General features: G+C 42.6%; 1 pseudogene; it reads right to left on the bottom strand.

Moving 5' to 3' along the window:
- LOC140479371 (calcium-activated chloride channel regulator 3A-1-like) overlaps nt 1-16,463 on the bottom strand; it is a 92,361-nt pseudogene that overhangs the window by 37,128 nt on the left and 38,770 nt on the right.

The raw sequence follows: 16,463 nt of genomic DNA, 5'->3' as shown, positions 1-16,463 counted from the left end.
GCTCTGCTCATACCACATTTGAAATATAGTGTAGGGGACCTTGGACCCCCTATGTAAGGAAGGGCCCACTGGCCTTAGAGGATTGCCAGAGGAGTTTTACAAGAATGATCCTGGGGATGAGGGGTTTGTTATATATGGAGCACTTGAAGACTTTCGCTCTGTACTCAGTGGAGTTTAGAAGATTGAAGGGGGATCAGATTGAAATTAAAAACTTCTGAGAGGCCTGGAGAGAGGAGACATGGAGATGTTTCCACATTTGGAAAAACTAGGACTCAAAAACACAGGGTCAGAGTAAGGAATGACCCTTTAGAATTCCCTTTAGGAATTCCTTAAGCCACAGAGTGATTAATCTCTGGAACATGTTCGTGGAGAAGGCTGTCAAGACCAAGTCATTGAATGCATTTAATACCAGGGTAGACAGGTTCTTGGTTAGTAAGGGGATCAGGGGTCACAGGGAGAATGTAGGAAAATGGGGTTGAGAAATATATCAGCCACTGATCAAATTACAAAGTAGACTCAATGGGCCGAATGGCCAGGGTGGCACAGTGACTCAATTAGGGGCAGCACGGTAGCTCAGTGGTTAGCACTGCTGCCACACAGCCAGGGACCCAAATTTGATTCCTGCCTCAGGCGACTGTCTGTGTGGGATTTGCATGAAGGGCTTTTGCCCGAATCATTGATTTTCCTGCTCCTTAGATGCTGCCTGACGTGCTGTGCTTTTCCAGCTCCACTCTAATCTTGACCCACATTCTTCCCCTGCCTGTGGCAGGAAACCTGGGTTTTCTCCAGGTGAGAGAAAGTGTGGACTGCAGATGCTGGAGATCAGAGTCAAGAATGTGGTGTTAGAAAAGCACAGCAGGTCAGGCACCATCCAAGGAGCAGGAGAATCAACGTTTCGTGCAGTAGCCCTTCATCAGGCATGAGTCTTGGGAATCGGGGCTGAGAAATAAATGGGAGGGGGGGTGGGGTTGGGGGGAGGTAGGTGGGAAAGCGATAGGTGAATGAAGGTGAGGGAGCAGGTGATAGGTCAGAGGGGGCAGTGATGGACCGGTCTGGAGGGCGGTACCAAATTGGAGGCTTGGGACTGGGATAATGTGGGGGGAGGGGAAATGAAAAGCTATTGAAAGCCACATTTATCCTGTGTTCCTCCCAAAATCACAAAGATGTGCAGGTGAATTGCATGCTAAATTGCCCGTAATGTTCAGAGATATGTAGGTTGTGTGCATTAGTGAGGAGCAAATGTGGGGTGGGGTGTGGGGCTGGTTGGGTTGTTCTTCAGTGGGTTAGTGTGGACTTGTTGGGCCAAAATGGCCTATTTCCACACTGTAGGGATTCTATTCTGGTCAGGATTCTCTTCTGTGGGGATTCTATTCTGCAGGGATTCTTTGAATTACACTCCATTATCTGATGGTCTGAAGGTCATTGGTGATCCAGATGAGGTGTTCCTCATCATTAGACTCTTAATTCCTGATTTTTAACACTGTTTTCAAACTCCATCATCTGTCATGATAGGATTGGAACCCATGTCCCAGAACATTGCTGCATCTCTGGATTAATACTGAAGCAATAATATCACAAAGCCATCATCTACATGATACAAATGCTGTATGTATTCAGATTTTTAAAAAGCCGTAAGCTTTTCATCATTATAAATTATTCTGGTTCAATTTTCAGATGCATTCTTCTACGCATATTTTCTATCCCTTCCTGTCATACTTCGATTATCATTCGCCTCTTCACTCCCCTTAATCTTTGTGTAATTTTGACTTTAAAACTTCCCCTCAAATGTCTGCTCCCTGCAGTAATTAGTTCAAACCCGTGTCTCCCCCGAGTTGTCAGTTTTGCTGAGCACTGTGTGTCTATCTACAGGACATGGCCTGCAGTGGTTCAAGAAGGCAGATCACCATCACCTTCTCTCGGGTAACTAGGGACTGGCAATAAAGGCTGTGCTGGCCAGCAGAACTCACATCTTATGTGTGAATAAAACTAAAACAATAAATATTTGAGTGAAAACAAACAATGCTGGTAATCACAGCTGGTCAAGCAACAACCCTGGAGAAAAAGCTGATGTGAAATGGAATTGGCAGCATTTATGCCTTAGTCAGGGCTGGAGCGCTGGGGAAGGAATGATGCTGATAGACCATATTGAGTGATTAGAATGTGAGAATGACAGAACAGTGGTTCAACTGCCAAACTGGGAAGAATAGAGGGTCCCACTGGAGGGAGTGGGGGACGGTTTGGGTTGGTGGTGAAGGGAGAGAGCACATTGTGACATAAAATGGAACAATTAAAACTAAAAGAAGTTCAACACACCATTTTTCTGCTATTTTCACATTGTGATCACATACTCTGCACCGTCAGTACCTTTTCTCCCCCAGCACTCCACCCTCCACCACTGCATACTTCACGTCAGCTCTGATGAAGAGTCATCTAGAATTGAAATATTATCTTGTTCTGTCACCACATGAAGAAGGGTTACACCTGAAACATTGACTTCCACACCTCCTGATGCTGCCTGGCTTGCTGTGTTCTTCCAGCCTCCTGCTTGTTTACCATTGTGATTTCAGTAACTTTTGTTTTCAGTACAGATTCCAGCATTCACAATAATTTGCTCCTCATAATTGCTTCAGAATTTATTTTTCCCTTTTCTATTTTGGAATGGGTTGGATGTTCTTCTTGGCTTTGCTTATGGAGTTGATTTCTACATGCACTCTGAGCAGGTGTCAATGGGGGAGCACATTAGGGCCAGTGGCCATAATTCAATTAGTTTTAAAGTAGCAGTTGAAGTTCTAAATTGGAGGAAGGCTAATTTTGACGGTATTAAGCAAGAACTTTCAAAGGTTGATTGGGGGTAGATATTCGCAGGTAAAGGGAATGAGATAACGAGAGTCCAGAGACTGTATATTCCTCTTAGGGTGGAAGGAAAGGCTAGTAAGTGTAGGGAATGCTGGATGACTCGAGAAATTGAGGGTTTGGTTAAAAAAAAGAAGGAGGAAGCATATGTCAGGTATAGACAAGAGAGATTGAGTGAATCTTTAGAGTATAAAGGGAGTAGCAGTATATTTAAGAGGGAAATCAGAAGGGCAGAAAGCTGACATGGGATAGCTTTGGCAAACAGGGTTAAGGAGAATCCAAAGGGTTTTTTTAAGGACAAAAGAGTAACTAGGGAGAGAATAGGATCCCTCAAAGATCAGCAAGGCAACCTTTGTATGGAGCCGCAGGAGATGGGGGAAATACTAATGAGTATTTTGCATCAGTGTTTACTGTGGAGAAGGATCATGGAAGATATAGAATGTAGGAAATAGATGGTGACATCTTGAAAAATGTTTATATTACAGAGGAGGAAGTGCTGGATGTCTTGAAACACATAAAGGTGGATAAATCCCCCTTGATCAGGTGCACCCAAGAACTCTGAGAGAAGCGAGGAAGTGATTGCTGGGTCCCTTGCTGAGATATTTGTGTCATTGTTAGTCACAGGTGAGGTGCCAGAAGACTGGAGGTTGGCTAAAGTGGTGCCACTGTTTAATAAATGTGGTAAGGACAAGCCAGGGAACTATAGACCAGTAAGCCTCATATCAGTGGTGGGCAAGTTGTTGGAGGGAATCCTTAAGGACAGGATTTACACATATTTGGAAAAGCAAGGACTGATTAGGGATAATCAACATGGCTTTGTGCATGGGAAATCCTGTCTCACAAACTTGATTGAGTTTTTTTGAAAAAGTAACAAAGAAGATTAATGAGGGGAGAATGGTGGACATGATCTATAGGGACTTCAGTAAGGCATTTGACAAGGTTCCCCACGGGAGACTGATTAGCAAGGTTAGATCTCATGAAATACAGAGAGAACTAGCCATTTGGATACAGAAATGGCTTGAAGGTAAAAAACAGAAGGTGATGGTGGAGGCTTGTTTTTCAGACTGGAGGCCTGTGACCAGTGGAGTGCCACAAGGATCAGTGTTGGGTCCACTACTGTTCATCAGGATTTATAGACAGCAAGTTTGCAGATGACCTCAAAATTGGAGGTGTAGTGGACAGCAAAGAAGGTTACCTCAGATTACAACAGGATCTTGACCAGATGGGCCAATGGGCTGAGAAGTGGCAGATGGAGTTTAATTTAGATAAATGTGAGGTGCTGCATTTTGGGAAAGCAAGTCTTAGTAGCACCTATCCACTTAATGGTAAGGTCCGAGGGAGTGTGGCTGAACAAAGAGATCTTGGAGTGTAGGTTCATAGCTCCTTGAAAGTGGAGTCAATGGTAGATAGGATAGTGAAGAAGGCGTTTGGTATGCTTTCCTTTATTGGTCAGAGTATTGAGAACAGGAGTTGGGAGGTCATGTTGCGGCTGTACAGGATGTTGGTTAGGCCATCATTGGAATATTGCGTGCAATTCGAGTCACCTTCCTAGCAGAAGGATGTTGTGAAACTTGAAAGGGTTCAGAAAAAAATTACAAGAATGTTGCCAGGTTTGGAGGATTTGAGCTATAGGAAGAGGCTGAATAAGCTAGGGCTGTTTTCCTGGAGCATCAAAGGCTGAGGGGTGACCTTATAGAGGTTTATAAAATCATGAGGGGCATGGATAGGATAAATAGACAAGGCCTTTTCCCTGGGGTTTGGGAGTCCAGAACTAGAAGGCATAGGTTTAGGTGAGAGGGCAAAGATTTAAAAGGGACCTAAGGGACAACTTTTCCAAGTAGAGGGTACTGCATGTATGGAATGAGCTGCCAGAAGAAGTGTTGGAGGCTGGTAGTATTGTAATACTTAAAAGGCATCTGGTTGGTATATGCATAGGAAGTGTTTGGAGGGATTTGAGGCAGGTGCTGGCAGGTGGGACTAGATTGGGTTGGGATATCTGATCAGCATGGACGAGCTGCACTGAAGGGTCTGTTTCTGTGGTGTACATCTCTATGAGTCTATGTAACCTGAGCTGACCAGGTTAGACTCACCTCCCCCCCCACCCCCCCGCGCCCCCCACCAGCCATCCCCCCCACCACCACCAAGTCTATTCCTGTAACCCCGGAATTTACCATGGCTAATCCACCTAATTGCACATTCCCAGACTGTGAGAGGAAACTAGAGCACCAAAGGAAACCCATGCAGACACAGACAGAGTGTGCAAACTCCACACATATTCAGCCAGAGATGATTTTCATGCTCAAGACAACATTTCTCAAGTCTCAGGTTCTGTGAGACTTGTCTCAGAGTTGCTGCTGCTACATCAGAGGGCAAAATAAAAGCCAGTCAATTGTATATGGGTTTTGTGAGGCCTCAGCAGCTGAGCAGAAGGAGATTCTGGGTAATTGTTACTCTTCACTCTCTGTCCTTACCTTCTTATAGGACTCAGTTGTCACTCTATGAACCACATGGGAACTAACTGGCCATGTTACAGGCAGAAGGATTTTCACATCTGCAACATAAACTTTCTGTTTGGTCGCTCGGTGAAGGTAGGAGGAGGCTGCAGTCACTATTTCCTGTAAAACACAAACCCAGTTTTAATATCAAAACAGCTCCATTCATTCATCAAATGGTGAGAGGGAAACAAATATAATTTTAAAAAGCACAGAGAATCGTGGATGCTGAAAATCAGAAACAAAATGAGAAATTGCTGGAAAAACTCTGCAGGTCTTGTAAAGAGAAAGTAGAGTTAACATTTTGGATTCTGTGAACCTTCATCGCAACTGAAGAGCTGAACTTCTTCAAGGTAGGTACACATGGAAGAGATGTGGCGGTGAGTTCAGGACTAAAGAAAAAGTATTTAATATATTCCTTTAACTCCCCCTCTCAGCAAATCCTGAATTCTTAACATTAAATATAACATTAAACGACATACAATGAAAAAAAATAATTAATTCATACCAGGCAACACATCAATAACTCACCGGAATATTTTGAATCAGCTGTTCATTATGTTGAATGTTCGGGCTAATGGCAATAACTATGTCTCGATATCCATTCTTCTCCAGCTTTATTCCGGTACACTTTGGCTTTTTGGAATCTCATTACTGCTGTGTTCAGATTGTTTCCAGACTGTAGCTTGTCAAGTTCATATAATGGTCTCTGATGTCACAACATGTAAATAAAGGCTTTCCTGCAGTGACCCATGGAATGTGGTATCCAGTGAAATCCAATTGATTTGGATTGTTGCTAAAGAAAACACAGCGCAATTTTCTTTATCCTGGACAGCTTTTCATGTGTGAGTCACATCATGCTTGTGAATTGTTCATTGCTCATTCTCATTGGCATTGACAGATTTAAGGGGGAATTGGCAGCTCTTCCAGTGCCGATGGCAAAAATAATGAGTCTTTGCACAGAGTTATGCAAGGATTGTGAATAAATCAAGTGCAACAACTCTGTGACTTGTGACCAGGAAGTTCTGCTTCAAGCTGTTTCTCACCCGAGATGGTGAAGACCCATTTAGAATCCTCTACTAATGTCATTTCTAAATACTATGAGCTGAATCTTATAATATTTTGACCCTGCCAATTTAGACACAGAACATTACAGCGCAGTACAGGCTCTCTTTGACTCTCGATTGGATGCTGCTGAACTGCTGTGCTCTTCCAGCACCACTAATCCAGAATCTCAATGTTGCACTGACCTGTGGAACCAATCTAAAGCCCCTTTAACCTAATCTATTCCGTTATCATCCATATGTTTATCTAATGACCATTTAAATACCCTTAAAGTTGGTGAGTCTGCTCATGCTGTAGGCTGGACATTCCATGCCCTTGCTACTCTCTGAGTAAAGAAACTATCTCTGACATATGTCCTGTATCTATCATCCCTCAATTTAACGCATGTCCCTTTGTGGTAGCCATGACCATCTGAGGAAAAGGACTCTCACTGTGCACCCTACCTAATCCTCTGATCATCTTGTATGTCTCTATTAACTCACCTCTCAAACTTCTTCTCTCTAATGATTTTGATGAATTCTGGGGAAGGTTTCTCTCTGCAAGACCGAGCATACTTCCTTCGCTATCATCCCAAAATCACCTCACTAGCTTCCTCCCCTGTCCTTGTGCACCATTCTTTATTTTCCTACTTTCCTTTTCAATCCTCTCCCATCCAAGCTTTTTGTAATACTTCAGGAATTCTGCCCATTAGGATCTGCAATAAGCCACTACTTTCTTCCTTAACTGAAACTTTATGTCCCTCAACAATTCGGGTTCCAGCCTGGCTCCAACCTTTGGTTTTTTTCATGGGATCTAGCTGCCCTCTACTCATGCTATTTCCTCCTTGAATTCCTCCTCCTGATCTGACACTGTTTTATCTGCAAGTAACTGCTCCCAGTCAACTTGGGATTGAATCAATCGAGGATTGACAGGGATAGATGGAGAACATGGAATTTGAAACACCAAAGGTCAGATACAATCTTATTGAATGGCAAAGTAGTCTCAGGGGCCGAATGGCCGACTTCTATTTGCTGTATTTGCTGATTGGTAAATGACAAAGGGCATTTTGTTGGAACACATCTGACCTTGTGAGACACAATTTCTATGACACAAAATCATGTTAACTATCCCTAATCATTCCTTGCCTCTCCAAATTCATATAAGTCCTATTTTTCAGAATCACTTCAAAAAACATATCCATCACTGAATCAGATGCGCATGTCTTTTGTGTTCAGGCTTTTCCTTATGTCACTCCTTAAACAAAGGCACAACATGTGCATGGTGGCTCAGTGGTTAGCGCTGCTACCTCACAGTACCATGGACCCTGGTTTGATTTTAGCCTTGGGTGACTGTTTGTGTGGAGTTTGCACATTCTCCCCAGGGATGCGTGGAGTTTATCCAGTGCTCTGGTTTTCTCCCACAGTCCAAAGATGTGCAGGTTAAGTGAATTGGCTGTGCTAAATTGCCCTGTGGTGTTCAGGGATGTGTAGGTGATGTACCTTAGTCAAGGGTAAAACATAAGGTAGAGATCTGGGTGGGTTAATCTTTGGAGGGTCAATGTAGAGCTTGTTGGGCAGACGGGTTCCTGTTTCCACACTGTGGGGATTCTATGAGTCACTCTCCAGTCATCTGATACCTCACCAATGGTAATAGATGATACAAATATTTTTCCAAAGGGGCCCCGCAATTTCCTCCCTATCGTCCCACAACGCCTTGGGTTAGAATAGGTCAGGTGCGATAGATTTATGCACCTTCATTTTTTCTGAGATATGCAGCACTTCGTCTTCTGTAACGTGAACTTTTTGAAAGCATCCATTTTTTGTTTGAGTTCTCTAAACTCCATTTCATTCTCCACAATAAAAAAAACTGATGCAAAATACTCATTCATTATCTCCCCCATCTCCTGAGGTACAACACAAAGATGACCTCTTTGATCTTTAAGGGGCCCCTCACACTCTATAGTTACTTTCTTGCTCTTAATGCGTTTGTAGAATCTCTTTGGATTATCTTTCACCTTATGATTGATTAGGTTAGGTTTACTTTCATTAGAAAAAAGGAGATTGAGAGGGGATCTGATTGAGATTTATAAAATCATGAAGGGTATAGACAGGGTGGATAGAGACAAGCTTTTTCCCAGGGTGAAAGATTCAATAACGAGAGGTCATGCTTTCAAGGTGAGAGGTGGAAAGCTTAAGGGGCATACACGCAGTAAGTACTTCATACAGAAGATGGTGGGCGTTTGGAACTCGTTGCCAGCAGAGGTGGTAGAGGCGGCATAGTAGATTCATTTAAGATGCACCTGGATAAATGCATGAGTAGCTGGGGAGTAGAGAGATACAGATGCTTAGGAATTGACCGACAGGTTTAGACAGTACATTTGGATCAGCTCAGGCTTGAAGGGCCGAAGGGCCTTCCTGGGCTGTAAATTTTCTTTGTTCATTGTTCTATCTGCCAAGGCTACCTCATATCCTGCCTTTACTTTCTTGATCTCCCTCTTAAGAATTATTCTACACATTTTGTATTGTTCAATAGATTCATTTGAACCCAATGTCAATATCTTATATATGATTCTCTTTTATTCTTGACTAAAAGCTGAATATCTTTATTCATCAGTTATTCTCTGAACCAACCAGTCCTACCTTTCACTCTAACAGGAACATAATGACTTGAAGTCTCATAATCACACTTTTAAAAGCCTTCCATTATCGGGGATCACTTTACATGTGAACAGAATACTCCAATCAACTTTTGAAAGTTCTGGTCTATAATATTAAAATTTGTCTTACTGAATTTATAAAATTTAATAAAAGGCTTATGCTTTCCTGTAACTATTTTAAAACAAATAGAATTATGATCACTATACCTAAAATGTACCTCTACTATTCATGGGCAGCATGGTGGCTTAGTGGTTAGCACTGCTCCCTCAAAGTGTTAGGGATCTCGGGTGACTGTCTGTGTGGAATTTGCGTGTTCTCCCCATATCTATGTGGATGTCCTCTGGGTGCTCTGGTTTCCTCCGACAGTCCAAAGATGTGCTGGTTACATTGACTGGCCTGTGCTGAATTGCCCATAATGTCCAGGGATGTGCAGGCTGGGTAGATTAGCCATGGGAAATGCAGGGTTACAGGGATAGGATGGGACAAGGGTCAGTGTGGGATACTCTTCAGAGGGTCATTGTGGACTCGATGGGTTGAATGGCCTGCTTCAACATTGTAGGGATTCTATAATTCTAATCACTTCAGTCACTTGTCCTGTTTTACACCCGAAGAGAAGGTCCCACTTTGTTCCTTCTCGAGACAGAACATTTACAAATTAATAAGGAAAGTTTTCTTGAACACAAGTAAAAAATTGTTCACCATCCAAACCTTTAACATGATGGTAGACCCAGTCAGTGTTTGGAAAATTAAAATCACCAACAATTAGAATCGTATTATTCCTACATATATCTGAGATCTCTCTGTATATTTTTTAGAATCATATAATCTCTACAGTGTGGAAACAGGCCCTTCAGCCCAACATGTCCACGTCAATACTCCGAAGAGTAACCCACCCAGACCCATTCCCCTATATTTACCCCAGACGAATGCACCAGCCCTTCACATCCTTGGACACGATGGGCAATTTAGCGTGGTGAATTCACTTAACCTGCACATCTTTGGATTGTGGGAGGAACCCCACACAGACACGGGGAGAATATGCAAACTCCAGACAGACAATCACCTGAGGCGGGAATCAAACCCGGGTCCCTGACGCTGTGAGTCACCAGGCTGTCTATGAATAGTGGAGGTATATTTTGGGTATAGGGATCATAATTCTCAATTCAATCTTTGATTTCCATCTGACTATTGAAGGGCCTATAGTACAAGCCCAACAAGATGATCATTTCTTTTTTATTTCGAACTCCAACCCATATATATTCACCGGGCAACCTTTCTGAAATATCTTGTCTGGTATCTGCAGTAATGCTTTCCTTATCAAAAATGCCACTCCCCCTACTGGTTTGCCTCCTTTCCTATCCTTCCTGTATCATGTGAAACATTGAGTTATCAGTGCTGCCCATCCCCTGGCCAAGTTTCTGTAATAGCTATGATCTCCCTCTCCCATGTTCCCAAACATGCCTGGAGTTGATCAGCCTTAACTGGAAGACCCCTTAAACTGAAATAAAATGCAGTTTAATTCTTCAGAGTAACTTCATTCTCTGAAATGCTGTTGTCTGTCTTTTCTAATTAATTATACTTTTCAGATTCACCCCCATCCAAATCTATCTATTTACTTTGCTACTTGGGATCCCTCCACCGATACACCCACTGGAATAGTTTACTGTCTCTCTTAATAGAATTAGTAAATCCCCCTGCGAGGATCTTGGTCCCTTTCCAGTTCAGGTGAAATCCACCCTTTTTGAATAGGTCTTCTCTGCCTCAATGGAGATCCCAATGACTCAAGAACCCAAATCCTTGAACATGACACCACCTCTTCAGCCATTAATTTATCTCCTTTATACTTTTATTCTCATTATTCGAGTTTGGCACCAGGAATAAACCAGAGATTCCTACTTTAGAGGTTCTGTTTTTTAATCTTCAACCAATCTTCTTTTTTCACTCTGTAAACCCTGAATCTTTTCCCTAACTATGTCATTCCTACCAACATGTACAATAATGTATGGTTTTTCACTCTCCTGTTCAAGAATATGCTTCAAATGTCTTGAGGTGTCCTTAATCCAGGAAAACAACACACTACAGGAACAGTTAAAGTTTGAGGAATTATTTTTGTTCCTTCGCTTTCTGTGTTACTGTTCCAGACCTTGTTTCTGCGAAAGACAAAAGCCCTCATTAGATCCAAGCCTCGATACAGTCAGTGTCATTGTTTCATGGATGAACAAGGAAAAATTAAAAGAATGGGCAACATCCATTGGCCACATTATCTGTCACAACAGCTCTTTCCTCTTTTCCTGTTTATAGGTAAAAGTTTCCTTCTGGGAGAAATGCATTTCAAGTTATCTAGCTGCAAAGGTTGCACAGGAAATAGTGTGTACATGGTGCCAACAAATTGGTTTTTGACTTTTGAGCAAAAAAAGGCTGGAAGTCACAGCAGATCAGGCAGCATCTGTGCAGAGACAGCCAACTCACATTGTTGGTCCAGATGGGAGAATGTGAGGACTGCAGATGCTGGAGATCAGAGTCGAAGAGTGTGGTGCTGGAAAAGCACAGCAGGTCAGGCAGCTTCAGAGGAGCAGGAGAATTGACATTTTGAGCATAAACCTTTCATCAGTTCATCTTCCTGATGAAGAACTTTTGCTTGAAACATCAATGCTCCTGCTCCTCAGATGCTGCCTGACCTGCTGTGCTTTTCCAGCACCACACTCTTTGACTTGGGAGTCCAGATGACTCTTCATCAGAGCTGATATGAAGTGTGAAGAGGAGAATTTATACAATAATGGGAGAGGAAGGATGCTGAGAGTGCAGACTTAGTGATTGGAATGTGAGAATGGAAGATTGTTGGTGAGTTGGGCCATTAACAAGATGCTGAACAGGTAATAATCATCTTCGTTGTAATTTGCCACTGTCTAGCCAGACACTTGCTGCACTGCATTTTGAAAGCGTTAAAAAATGCACAAATATGATCCTATTATATTGGGCCTCACCAGAGTTTTCATCAAATTCTGTTGGAAATCCTACCAAAGCCAGCATCACACAGTTCCTAAAAAGATTGTACCCCATGATCTATTTTATTCATTGAATTTAAATTTCACCAACTGCTGGAGTGGGATTTGAGCCTGTATCCCCACAGCATTAGCCTGGGCCTTCAGTCAGGTAACATTCTCACTATCCCACCATAACATATAAATATATGGGAACAGTTAGTGCTGAATCTCGCAAACCACTGGAGGCTAACACATTGCTGAAACAAAATGTCATAAATGTAAGTCAGTATTGAAGTTGCTGACAAATTCAGTGTCATTTGTAACTCTTCCCTGGAGTATTCACTCATAAAACTCAGTGCATTTATTGTGGTAGAAAATGTCATTTAGATTATGAGTTTAAAGCCTTAAACTCTTCAGACATCAGGTTGCTCGGGTTTGGCAGTGAAGGAGGCCCAGGGTGTCTCAGAGATATTCTATGAAATGCTCTGTAAGTTGGAATCCAGTCTCCCCAATGTAGAGAAAACCACATCAAGAGTAACGGACACATAGATGAGGTGTTTGGAGGTGCAAGAAAATCACTGCAGGATGTGGAAGTAATCCTTTGCGACCTGGGTGGATAAGATGGGAGAGGTTTAGGCTCAGGTCTCACATGTCTTGCGGTGACAAGGGAAGGCGTTGGCTGGAAGGTGGGTTGGTGGGGGTCTTGGACCTAACAAGGGATTCACGGATGGAATGATCTCTATGGAATGTGAAAGGAGTGAGGAGGGAAATAAATCTCTGGTGGTGGGGTCTGACTGCAGGTGACAGAAAAGGCGGAGGATGACTTGTATCCAGAGATTGGTGGGGTGGAAGGTGAGGACCAGGGCCGTTCACAACCAGAAGTTCTGAGTGGATCTCTCATCATGGCCCACTCAAATTTCACATCCAGTCAATGAAAGATTTGAATCCATGACTCCAGAGTACGAGATTGGTCTCTGGATTATTATTCCTGTGGTCACTTCAATGACTCTATCTCACCCTTCATTAGCCATTCAATATATATATCTGGTGAAAAAAGAGTAACATCTGATGCTACTATCCCAGAGCAGATTAACGCTGACCCTCTGTAATTTCTAATACAAAGGGTGTCGCCAGTCTTTAATTCCTGTTGATCACCTTATGTTGATACCTACGTCCCCGCACAATGTCAGCTTACTTGACTGACAATGAGACAATGTTATGGACCAGATCTGACTCCTTCAAAATATAATAAAAAGACGGCCTAGACCCTAATGTTTTCTTACTTTAAAATTAAATGTCAGGTGCTGTGCTCCAGATGCAATTTCTTTGGTTAAACAAAACAGAATTTATTCAAAAACTGTAGTTAAAATACAACAAAAGAAAGAAGATCATGGAATAACAACTATATTGGAAAACCGAGCAGAATAATAGATATAATTACTGTTACTAATTAACTGTTCCAATACAGTGACATCCCACAAATGCACCCTTGGCAAAAGGCAAATTCAGAAAACAGATTTTGTCTCCCATGCAATCCAGCAGCCTCGGAAGAGAATTCCCCAGCTTTTGGCTGTAATTGAGAGAGGGAAAAATAGCTTGCACTTCTTCAAGACCCCAACAGCAACTGCTGAAAGCTAAACCTGAAATCCTCCCTGTTTCTTTGGGAGCTCACACCCATTCAGGCTGCAACTATTGTTCCAACCTTTTAAAAAAAAGCACCCAAGGCCTGACAAGTTGTTTACCTTCTCATAGTCTGCTCAGTGTCTATCCAGATGGCATTGGTAGAAACTGTCGTGTGTGAAAGTCAATGAGGTCAGAATTAGAATAAGTTGTGATATTTCCCAACTGTTGCAATGTTTCCAACTATTAATTCCCAAGTCTGTGAATCAAATTGAATGATAATTTCTGAATACCCTCCTTTCTCACTAATGTATAAGAAGCTGCACCATGTAGAAATAATATATCTCACATGGTGGAAATAACCAGGAAAGTAAACTATTGAAGACGATGGGAAGACCAGATTTCAGGGATTGAGTAAGCAGAGAGTAGCTGTTTAAAAGAAGGGACATTCTTTTATTGGAAGCAGTTCAGAGATTCCCTTGGTTATTTCCTGGGATGAAGAGGCTTATCTTATGAGGAAATGTTGAACAGAATGGGGCTGTATCCATTGGAATTTCGAATGGTGTGAGGTATATTGAAACATATAGGAATCTAAAGGTCTTGCCAGGATAGTGTTTAATGGAGACTTTTCTGATTCACGGATGAGTGACTGTAAGCAAGTTGAACATAAACAATATTATCAGGAAACATGCTTAAATTGATAAGAAATAGATTTTCAAAAGAAACAATTTAATCATCCCTGGGCAGTGCCATTAATCTTCAGATGGGCTGTTTGTATGGTGTTATCAATTTTAAAGTCACCGCTGTCGTATATCTTTCCACTGGAGTCATGTCCGAACACACCTAGTGTCTACCTCTTCCATGTAATGACAAAAAATGTGTCATTCCCAATGGTCTTACCGACAAATACTGTACCATTTAACCAACTGTCATCATCAATCTTTATTCCAGAACTTTCACACTGAGACCAAGCAAATAGAATTACTGTGTTTAATGCTTTCCTGTTAGGTTAGCACAAATGAAATTTGAAATGTGAATCGGAAACTCATTTTCTGATAGCAATCAAACCTGAACAGACTGTTGACGAACGTCACCATTTCCTGATACTAATCCAATTAAAGCATCCATTAATCCATTGGTATCAAGGTTATCAGTGGCTGCAAACTGCAAATCCCTAGAGAATAAGAAGGAAATGTCATAAATCCAGAGAAAACCTCTCGCCAATTCCAATGAAGAACTTAATTTTGAAATAGGCATCCATGGGTTTCTGCAGTGTGACAGAATCCACCCAATGAAAGTTAATTCGGCACAGTAGCTCAGTATTTAGCACTGCTACCTCACAGTGCCAGAGACCCTGATTTCATTCCACTCTTGGGCAACTGTCTGTGTGGAGTTTGCACATGCTCCCCATGCCTGTGTGGAGTTTGCACATGCTCCCCATGCCTGCGTGGTGTTTGCACATGCTCCCCATGCCTGCGTGGTGTTTGCACATGCTCCCCATGCCTGCGTGGAGTTTGCACATGCTCCCCATGCCTGCGTGGAGTTTGCACATGCTCCCCATGCCTGTGTGGTGTTTGCACATGCTCCCCATGCCTGTGTGGAGTTTGCACATGCTCCCCATGCCTGTGTGGAGTTTGCACATGCTCCCCATGCCTGCGTGGAGTTTGCACATGCTCCCCATGCCTGTGTGGAGTTTGCACATGCTCCCCATGCCTGCGTGGAGTTTGCACATGCTCCCCATGCCTGCGTGGAGTTTGCACATGCTCCCCATGCCTGTGTAGAGTTTGCACATGCTCCCCATGCCTGCATGGAGTTTGCACATGCTCCCCATGCCTCCGTGGAGTTTGCACATGCTCCCCATGCCTGTGTAGAGTTTGCACATGCTCCCCATGCCTGCGTGAGTTGCCTCCAAATGCTGTGGTTTCCTCCAAAGCAGGTTCTATGGATTGGCCATGCTAAATTGTTCATAAACTCCTGCGATGTGTAGGCTAGTTTGATTGACAATGGGAGATGAAGGGATAGGGTAGAGGGTGGATGCTCTTTAGAGGATTGGTGTGAATTTGATGGGCTGAATGGCTTGCTTCTATGATAAACTGTGGATCATTTTACCCCAATTTTAAGTCCACACCAATCCATTATTCTACATTTACCCCTGACTAAGGCACACAGCCTACAGAGCCCTGAACACTATGAGCAAGTCACTAAACTGCACATCTTTGGACTGTGGGAGGAAACTAGAGCACCCAAAAGAAACTCACACAGACACAGGGAGAATGTGCAGACTCCACACAGACAGTTGCCTGAGGCTGGAATTGAACCCAGGTACCTGGTGCTGTGAGGCAACAGTGCTAAACATTAAACCACCTTGCAGCTTGTGTTACCAGGAGAGTTGGCAATTAAAGTCCAGAAATGTGGTCACACATAAAGAACTGATAAACTATTCCATCCCACAAACTCAACTAGGCTGTCACTTGATTCTAATCATTACATACAAAGTGTAAGAAACTAAATCAGTTTTGGGTAAGACTTTTGAAAACAATAATTTATAGAAGAAAAGTTAACAGGTGATTTGGGACAATAATGGATAACCAATACACGTGTATAAAATACAGGGCATGCGTAACTAATCAAATTGAATTTTTTGATGGAGTACAGAGATGGATCATGAAGGGAATGAAATGGATTGCACCTGTGTGGATTTTAAGATTAGATTAGATTAGATTCCCTACAATGTGGAAACAGGCCCTTCGGCACAACAAGTCCACACCAACCATTCAAAGAGCAACCCACCCAGACCCATTCCTTTACATCCA

The sequence above is a fragment of the Chiloscyllium punctatum genome, chromosome 7, assembly GCF_047496795.1.
Source record: "Chiloscyllium punctatum isolate Juve2018m chromosome 7, sChiPun1.3, whole genome shotgun sequence".
NCBI classification, from domain to species: Eukaryota; Metazoa; Chordata; class Chondrichthyes; order Orectolobiformes; family Hemiscylliidae; genus Chiloscyllium; species Chiloscyllium punctatum.
This window is presented reverse-complemented; position numbering and strand designations above follow the sequence as displayed.